The sequence below is a fragment of the Lonchura striata genome, chromosome 25, assembly GCF_046129695.1.
Source record: "Lonchura striata isolate bLonStr1 chromosome 25, bLonStr1.mat, whole genome shotgun sequence".
Taxonomy (NCBI): Eukaryota; Metazoa; Chordata; class Aves; order Passeriformes; family Estrildidae; genus Lonchura; species Lonchura striata.
The window spans coordinates 7,173,647-7,182,922 of NC_134627.1; positions in this window are offsets into that span (position 1 = coordinate 7,173,647).

A 9,276-nucleotide genomic window follows, 5' to 3' on the forward strand; every position below is an offset into this window, starting at 1 on the left:
GGCCGTGGTGGCAGCGGGGACAGGACCTGGCACCGCAGCCCGGGCGGGCACGTCGCCCTCCCCGCTGCCACCGGCACAGCTGAGCCAAGGCGCGGGGGGAGGCTGTGCCCGCACGCTTTCACCTGCCATTTAATTGGATGTATTTTTAATTAATGGCGCCTCTGGGACCAACATGAGACAACATGAGCTCTGAATAGGGGCAGGGGAGGAATTGGGGCCGCGGGAGGATTGGGCCGCCGGGTGCCCTTACGTGCCAAACGCTGCCATCAATCACCCCCTACTTTTCGGCTCTGGACTTTTGGCTGGGGCTCAAGGCGGGCGCCGGGGCCGCCCCCCGCTGCCGCCTGGCACCCGTGCCACGAGTCCTCCGCCGCGGCTGGCGAGGGTGGCAGCGGAGGTGGCCGCTTTTGCCAGCAAATCCTGCCCCAAATCTCAAATGAGACATCCCTGGGTCACAGGGGGCATCGGGGGGGCTCCCAACCCTTCTGCCCTCGCTGCCACGGCTGCTCGCGGTGCTCCCTGTGCCACCACCGTGGGTTTGTCCCTCCCTCCTGGCTCTGGGGAGGGGACACAGCCGGGTCTGGGGGGTCTCCCCCACCTTCAGGCACAGCCCGGGGGGGTCCGGGTGGGCGGCGGTGCCAGGGCAGCTGCCCAGCCCCGCGAGGGCCGGCGGGGCTGGCCCGTGGCAGGTGCCGCAATGTAGGGCAGCATTAATATTTAGTGGCACCGGGGGGGTGGCACAGCTGCCTCCTGCGCTGGAATGCAGGCGGCAGCCAGAGGGGACGGCGGGGCCACCGCTGCCAGCACGGCCCCTCGGCCACCGGGGCCACCAGGGCCACCGGGGCCACCACACCCCCTCGGCCACCGGGGCTACCGGGGCCACCAGGGCCACCACATCCCCTCGGCCACCGGGGCCACCACAACCCCTCGGACACTGTCACCATATCCCTTCAGCTATTGTGGCCACCACAACCCCTTGGCCACCAGGGCCACCAAAACCCATGGCCAGACCCTCACTGTGGCCAGACCTTCACCATGGCCAGACTCTCACTGTGACCAGCCCCTGATCATGGCCAGATCTTCACCACACCAGAGCCCTCACTATGGGCAGACCCTCACTGTGACCAGACCCTCACCATGGCCAGACCCTGATCATGGCCAGTTCTTCACCATGGCCAGACCTTCACCATGGCCAGACCCTCACCGTGACCAGACCCTCACTGTGACCAAACCCTCACCATGGCCAGACCCTGACCATGGTCAGATCTTTGCCACACCAGAACCCTCAGCATGGCTGGACCCTGACCATGGCCAGACCCTCATTGTGACCAAACCCTGACCATGGCCGGACCTTCACCAAGGCCACATCACCACACCAGAGCCCTCACCATGACTGGACCATTACCACAGCCAGACCCTCACCATGACCAGACCCTCCCCATAGCTGGACCCTCACCACGACCAAACCCTCGCCACAGCCACATCCTCACCAGCTAAACCCTGACCATGGCCAGACCCTCACTGTGACCAGATCCTCACCATGGCCAGACCCTCACTGTGACCAGACCCTCACCATGGCCAGACCCTGATCATGGCCAGATCTTCACCACACCAGAGCCCTCAGCTTGGCTGGACCCTCACCACAGCCAGATCCTCACTGTGACCAGACCCTCACCATGGCCAGACCCTCACTGTGACCAAACCCTGACCATGGCCAGACCCTCACTGTGACCAAACCCTGACCATGGCCAGACCCTCACTGTGACCAGACCCTCACCATGGCCAGACCCTGACCATGGCCAGATCTTTGCCACACCAGAACCCTCAGCATGGCTGGACCCTGACCATGGCCAGACCCTCACTGTGACCAAACCCTCACTGTGACCAAACCCTCACCATGGCCAGACCCCCATCACAACCAGGTCTTCACCGCGGCCATCCCCTGCCCGTGCCTAGCCCCGCGGCAGCCGGAGCCTCGCAGTGCCCAGGCGGTGCGGGCGCGGTGTGGGGCACAGTGCGTGCACGGTGCGGGCGCGGTGCGGGCACAGTGCGGGTGCGCTGCGGGCGCGGTGCGGGGCATGATGCGGGCACGGTGTGGGGCACGGTGCGGGCACGGTGCGGGTGCACTGCAGGCGCAGCGCGGGCACGGTGCGGGCACGGTGCGGGCACAGCGCGGTGCGGGGTGCAGTGCGGGCGCGGTGCGGGCGCGGTGCGGGCGCGGTGCGGGCGCAGTGCGGGGCGCGGTGCGGGCGCGGTGCGGGCACGGTGCGGGCACGGTGCGGGCACGGTGCGGGGCACAGTGTGGGCGCGGTGCGGGCACAATGTGGGCGCGGTGCGGGCACGGTGCGGGCACGGTGCGGGCGCGGTGCGGGCGGTTGATTAGCGTGATTCCGGCATTGTGATGCAGAGGCGGTCGGGGCACCAGCTGCTCCTGCCCGGGTGTTTATTGTTACCTAGAGACGCCCCTGGCTCCCGCCCAGCTCCCCCCAGCCCCGCACGATGCAAAATTTATAGCGCGGCGGGTCCCGCGTTAACTCTCTGCCTCCCGGGCGGGCGGAGGCTGCGGGAGCCCACCGGGATGGGCACGGCCGGGGGGCAGCGGCTGCGGCGGGGCAGGCGAAGCCGCGACGGCCGGTGCCACATCGGGTGATGCCGGGCCGCGCCGTGCCACACCGTGTCGTGCCGCCGTGCCGTGCCGCGCCGTGCCACCGGAGAGCCGCGGGCCCGCGGCACGGCGTTCCCGGCGGAGCCCGTATCCATGGCACGGCTAATCCTCCGGCCGGGCAGGGAGCCAGCCCGTCCGCCGTGCCCGCCGGCTGCCAGCCCGGTTGCTGCAGAGGACGCGGCCCCGGCCACCCCCTGGCCAGGCCGGGCCGTGCCAGCCCAGCGCCGGGGTCCCGGCCTGGCTCAGGGGGGACAAGAGGGACCCCGCGTTGTCCCCAGATGGCACCGGGCTGGCAGAGGGAACACGGCCCCGGGAGATGCCGGGCACTGGGGAGCGGGATGGGCTCTCACCGCGGGCATCCGCTCGGTGCTTCCTGCTGCCATGGCGTGGCACGGCCTGGCACGGAACGGCACAGCACGGAATGGCACAGCACCGGGTTGGCGCAGCATGGAACAGCACGGAATGGCACAGCACCGGGTTGGCACAGCATGGCACAGCACGGAATGGCACAGCACGGAATGGCACAGCATGGAATGAATGACACAGCACAACATGGCACAGCACGGAATGGCACAGAGTCGGGTTGGCACAGCACAGAATGGCACAGAACAGGGTTGTCACAGCACAGCATGGCACAGCACGGAATGGCACAGCATGGCCTGGCACGGCATGGAATGGCACAGCACGGAATGGCACAGCATGGCATGGCACGGCATGGAATGGCACAGCACGGAATGGCACAGAACACGGTTGGCACAGCACAGCATGGCACAGCACCAAATGGCACAGCACGGCACAGCACGGAATGGCACAGAACAGGGTTGGCACAGCACGGAACGGCATGGAATGGCACAGCACCGGGTTGGCACAGCATGGCACAGCATGGAATGGCACAGCATGGCACGGCACAGCACGGAATGGCACAGAACAGGGCTGGCACAGCAGGGAACGGCACGGAATGGCACAGCATGGAATGGCACAGCACCGGGTTGGCACAGCATGGCACAGCATGGAATGGCACAGCACGGAATGGCACAGCATGGCACGGCACAGCACAGAATGGCACAGAACCGGGTTGGCACAGCATGAAATGGCACGGCACAGCACGGAATGGCACAGCACTGGGTTGGCACGGCACGGAATGGCACAGCACCGGGTTGGCACGGCACGGCATGGCACGGCACGGCACGGCACGGCACGGCACAGGAGGTGCCACCCGCCCCCGCGTCACCCTGAGCGCCGCCACTCCCTCCGTGTCCCCGGCCAGCCCTGGTGACACACCGGTGTCACCGTCACCTGCCCCCAGCCACGCACCGGGAGCCACCGGGAGCCACCGGGAGCCACCGGGAGCCACCGGGGGCCACCGGGAGCCACCGGGGGCCACCGGGAGCCACCGGGAGCCACCGGGGGCCACCGGGAGCCACCGGGGGCCACCGGGAGCCACCGGGAGCCGGGACCCCGCCGTGTCCCCCCGCCGTGTCCCCCCCGCTCCCCCCTACTCCGCTCCCTCCACCTCTCAGCAAGTTTTTTATGTGATTACAGGCACTGCATGGTAATTAGTGCTAAACTCATTTGCACAACTACAGTTAATTGGCTACAACAATTAATTAATGTGTTGGAAATTTGGCACTGGAAAAAAAAAAAAAAAAAGAGAGAGAGAAAAGGAAACAAAAAGTTTGTCACCAAAGGGGGAGATGGGGAGGACGCACCCACCTGCACCCACCTGCAGCCCAGCTTCTGCCCCAAGTTTCCCCCGTTCTGCAGTTCCTGCCCTGCTCTGCGCTTTCTTTTCTGTTTTTTCCTTATTTTCCATTTTTCCCCTTTTTTTTTTCCTTGCTCCTTCTTTATTTCCCCCCTTTTTTCCTGTTTTCCTGCTTACTTTCACCCCTTTTTCCGTTTTGGTTTTGTTTTTTTTTTTTTTTTTTTTGTGCAACTTAAGCAAACTCATTTCCCTGATAAAATACAGCATGACTAATGACTGAAGCATGTAAAAATCATTGGGAAAATGTCCTTGGAAGACGAATGCATTTTCAGCAGAATAATTAACTTAATTAACAAATTCACATGCATATTCATCAGGCTATTAATGTCTTCTCAGCTCAGCTTGACGAACATTGCGGTAATAACCATCTCATTTGCATATTGCATTCTACCGCTATCCAAAAAAAAAAAAAAAAAAAAAGAGGAAAGGGGGGGGAAAAAAAAAAAAAAAAAAGGGAAAAAGAGGCGGATGATGCACACGCGTGTGCTCGGCGCTCCCGGGGGACGGGTGGTGGGTGGGGTGCGTGTCCCGGCGAGGCTCCGGGCCTCGTGTGCCGGGCTCCGCGTGCCCGCGCGGAGCGCAGCGGCGGGAGGCGCGAGGCCGCCGCCGCCGGTACCCGCCGCTCCCGGCCCCGGCATCTGCGGCAGGCGGCGCGGAGCGGGCGCGGAGGGGGAGAAGGAGCCGTAGCAGCTGTCGGCCTAATTCGGCAAACGTGCTGCTCGTGGGCGGCTTAGAAAAACAGATTAGGCGCCTGCGACAGGCACTGATTCCTGACATACGCTCGGGGTCTGCGTCTTCATCGCTGGAGAGTGGAGGAGGGAGGGTGAGGAGGGTGGTGGGGAGGGTGGGGGTGGTGGGGGTGTGGGGAGGATGGGGGTGATGGGAGTGATGGGGTGATGGGGGTGATTGGGGTGATGAGGATTGGGGTGGTGGGGATGAGGAGGATGATGAGGGTGATGGGGGTGAGGAGGATGATGAGGATGATGAGGATGATGGGGTGATGGGGATGATGGGGATGATTGGGGTGATGAGGATGATGGGGGTGATGAGGATGATTGGGGTGATGGGGGTTATGGCAGTGATGGGGTGATGGGAGTGATGGGGATGATGGGGATGATTGGGGTGATGAGGATGATTGGGGTGGTGGGGATGAGGAGGATGATGAGGATGATGAGGGTGATGGGGATGATTGGGGTTATGGCAGTGATGGGGGTGATGGGGGTGAGGAGGAGGATGGGGGTGATGGGGATGATTGGGGCGATGGGGGTGATGGGGTGATGGGGATGATGAGGATGATGAGGGTGATGGGGGTGAGGAGGATGATGAGGATGATGGGGGTGATGGGGATGATTGGGGTGATGGGGATGATGAGGATGATGGGGGTGATGGGGTGATGGGGATGATGAGGATGATGGGGGTGATGGGTATGATGAGGGTGATGGGGGTGAGGAGGATGATGAGGATGATTGGGGTGATGGGGTGATGGGGATGATGAGGATGACAAGGATGATTGGGGTGATGGGGATGATTGGGGTGATGGGGATGATGAGGATGATGGGGATGATGAGGATGATGGGGGTGATGAAGATGATTGGGGTGATGGCAGTGATGGGGTGATGGGGATGACAGGGGTGAGGAGGAGGATGAGGCAATGAGGATGATGGGGTGATGGAGGTGAGGAGGAGGATGGGGGTGATGGCGCGAAGGGGGTGACAGGGATGGTTGGGGCGATGGGGGGTGATGGGGATGATGAGGGTGATGAGGATGGTGGAGGTGAGGATGATGATTGGGATGATGAGGATGATGAGGTGAGGAAGAGAATGGATGGGAGGATGATGGGAGTGATGGAGTGAAGGAGATGATGGGGATGAAGGGGATGACAAGGATAATTGGGATGGTGGGGATGGTGGGGTTGAGGAGGAGGATGGGGATGATGGGAGTGATGGGGTGATGAGGATGATGAGGATGATGGGGATGAGGAGGAGAGTGGATGAGAGGATGATGGGGATGAAGGGGATGATTGAGGTGGTGGGGGTGATGGGGTTGAGGAGGAGGATGGGGATGATGGGAGTGATGGGGTGGTGGGGATGAGGGAATGGTGGAAGTGAGGGGGGAATGGGGATGAAGAGGATAAATGGGAATGTTGGGGGTGATGGGGTGAAGGGGATGATGATGAGGATGGGGATGAAGGGGATGACAGAAGCGATGGGGTGATGAAGATGAAGGAGATAATGAAGATGTTGGGGTGATGGGAATGATGAGGATGATGGCGGTGATGAGGATGAAGGAGATAATGAAGATGTTGGGGTGATGGGAATGATGAGGATGATGGCAGTGAGGAGGATGATGGCGGTGATGAAGATGGAGATAATGAAGATGTTGGGGTGATGGGAATGATGAGGATGATGGCGGTGGTGAAGATGATGGCGGTGATGAGGATGAAGGGGAAGATGGGGATGACGGAGATGAAGGTGGTGATGGGGAAGGTGGTGTTGAAGGTGAGGATGAAGCTGATGGCGGGGATGAAGGTTGTGATGGGGTGATAGGGTTGTGATGGGTGACAGGGATGATGAGGATGATGAGGGTGATGGGGATGAAGGGCGTGGTAGAGGTTATGGAGATGATGGAGAGGATGGGAGTGAAGGGGGAGATGGGGAGGATGAGGATAAAGGGGACGATGAGGGATGAAGCAGATGATGGCAGGGATGAAGGCAATGAAAGAATGATGGGAGGACGGGGATAATGGGATGAAGGGGACTGTGAGGATGATGAGGATAATGGGGATGAAGGAGAGTGATGAGGGTGATGGGGACATCAAGCCAACCCTGCCCCAAAGGAGACCCCACTGTCCCTTCCTGCTGGCTCCTCCCATCCCTGCCACACCCTGCTTGGCTCCACCCAAAGGTGCCACACCCCAATTGGCTCCACCCAAAGGTGCCACACCCCGATTGGCTCCACCCACATACGACACAGATGTGCACGGACACACACAGAGGTCAGCCATGGAGCACACGGGATTGAGGGACGGATGGAATCCATGGATAATGGATGGATGGATGGATGGATGGATGGATGGATGGATGGATGGATGGATGATGGATGGATGGATGGATGGATGGATGGATGGATGGATGATGGATGGATGGATGATGGATGGATGGATGGATGGATGATGGATGGATGGATGATGGATGGATGGATGGATGATGGATGGATGGATGGATGGATGATGGATGGATGGATGATGGATGGATGGATGGATGGATGATGGATGGATGGATGGATGGATGGATGGATGGATGGATGGATGGATGGATGATGGATGGATGGATGATGGATGGATGGATGATGGATGGATGGATGGATGGATGGATGGATGGATGGATGGATGGAACCCATGGATGGATGGATGGATGGATGAATGGATGATGGATGGATGAAACCCATTGATGGATGATGGATGGAACCCATGGATGGAACCCATGGATGGATGGATGGATGGATGGATGATGGATAGATGGATGATGGATGGAATTCATGGATGGATGGATGGATGGATGAATGGATGGACAGATGGAATCCATGGATGGATGGATGAATGGATGAATGGATGGACAGATGGAACCCATGGATGGATGGATGGATGGATGGATGGAGGATGGATGGATGGAACCCATGGATGGACACATGGGATGGGCAGATGAATGGACAGGTGGCCTACAGGAGAGGGACAGACAGAAAGGTGGCTGGCTGGGGAGAGGACTGGACAGACCATCACACAGGCCTGGACAGACAGACGGACACGCTGCCTTTCCTCAGCCAGGGGCCATCGGTGAGGAGACTCTGTCCCGTGTTGCCCTCTAGAGAGGGGACAGACCCTCCTGTGACCCCTTGGTGGCACCCAGGGCCTGGAGGGGGACATGGAGCCGTGACCCTGGACTCAGCTGTGTCCCCTGGGACAGGGCAGGGACAGTGACGTGTCCCCTCGTCACTTGGGGGGCCACCAAGGACCACCCGGCCACCTGGGCAGGGACAGTGACGTGTCCCCTCGTCACTTGGGGGGCCACCAAGGACCACCCGGCCACCTGGGCAGGGACAGTGACGTGTCCCCTCATCACTTGGGGGGCCACCAAGGACCACCCGGCCACCTGGGATGGGCACAGGCCTCAGCCAATCCCCAGCCAGGGCTGGTGCTGCTGACCAATCACAGCCTTGCCTGGACTGGGTCCCGCCCACCCTGGGGACCCTGCCTGGGGGGTTTGGGGTGTCCTGAGTCCCTCTGGGTCACCCTGGGGTTCCTTGTTGTCCTCCCAGCTCCTTCCCCATGACCACGTCCACGGCAGTGGATGGACAGGGCCAGGACCCAACCCCCTTGTCCTGGGGGTGCCCCCAGCACCCTCAGCTGTGCCTCGGGGTCCCCACACACGGGGGGACACGGCCCAGTGCCACCACCCCTGTCCCCACAAACCTCTCTGGTGTCACCGGGCACCGCAGTGGCCGAGGGTGGGTCACCAGCACCCGCTAAGGTCAGGGGGGACATCAGGGACGGGGCCACCTCACTGAATTTGCTCATGGCTGCAAAGTGCCACCAGCCTGCCCCACCTCAACCTCTCTGTCCCCGTGACCACACTGAGGGACACCTCCACAAGCAACGGGGAAACTGAGGCACGGGTCACCCGTGGGGTCACCGCAAGGCCAGGGAACAAAGCCACCCCCAGGACCTCACAGGCATCCGCGGCTGCTCACACCTGGGGAATAAAAATCCCCTGGCAATGCCCAAAATGGGGGGGATCCGTGGGCAAGGGAGGGGGCGCGGACCCCTCGGGGTGAAGGTCGGGTGAAGGGCGCC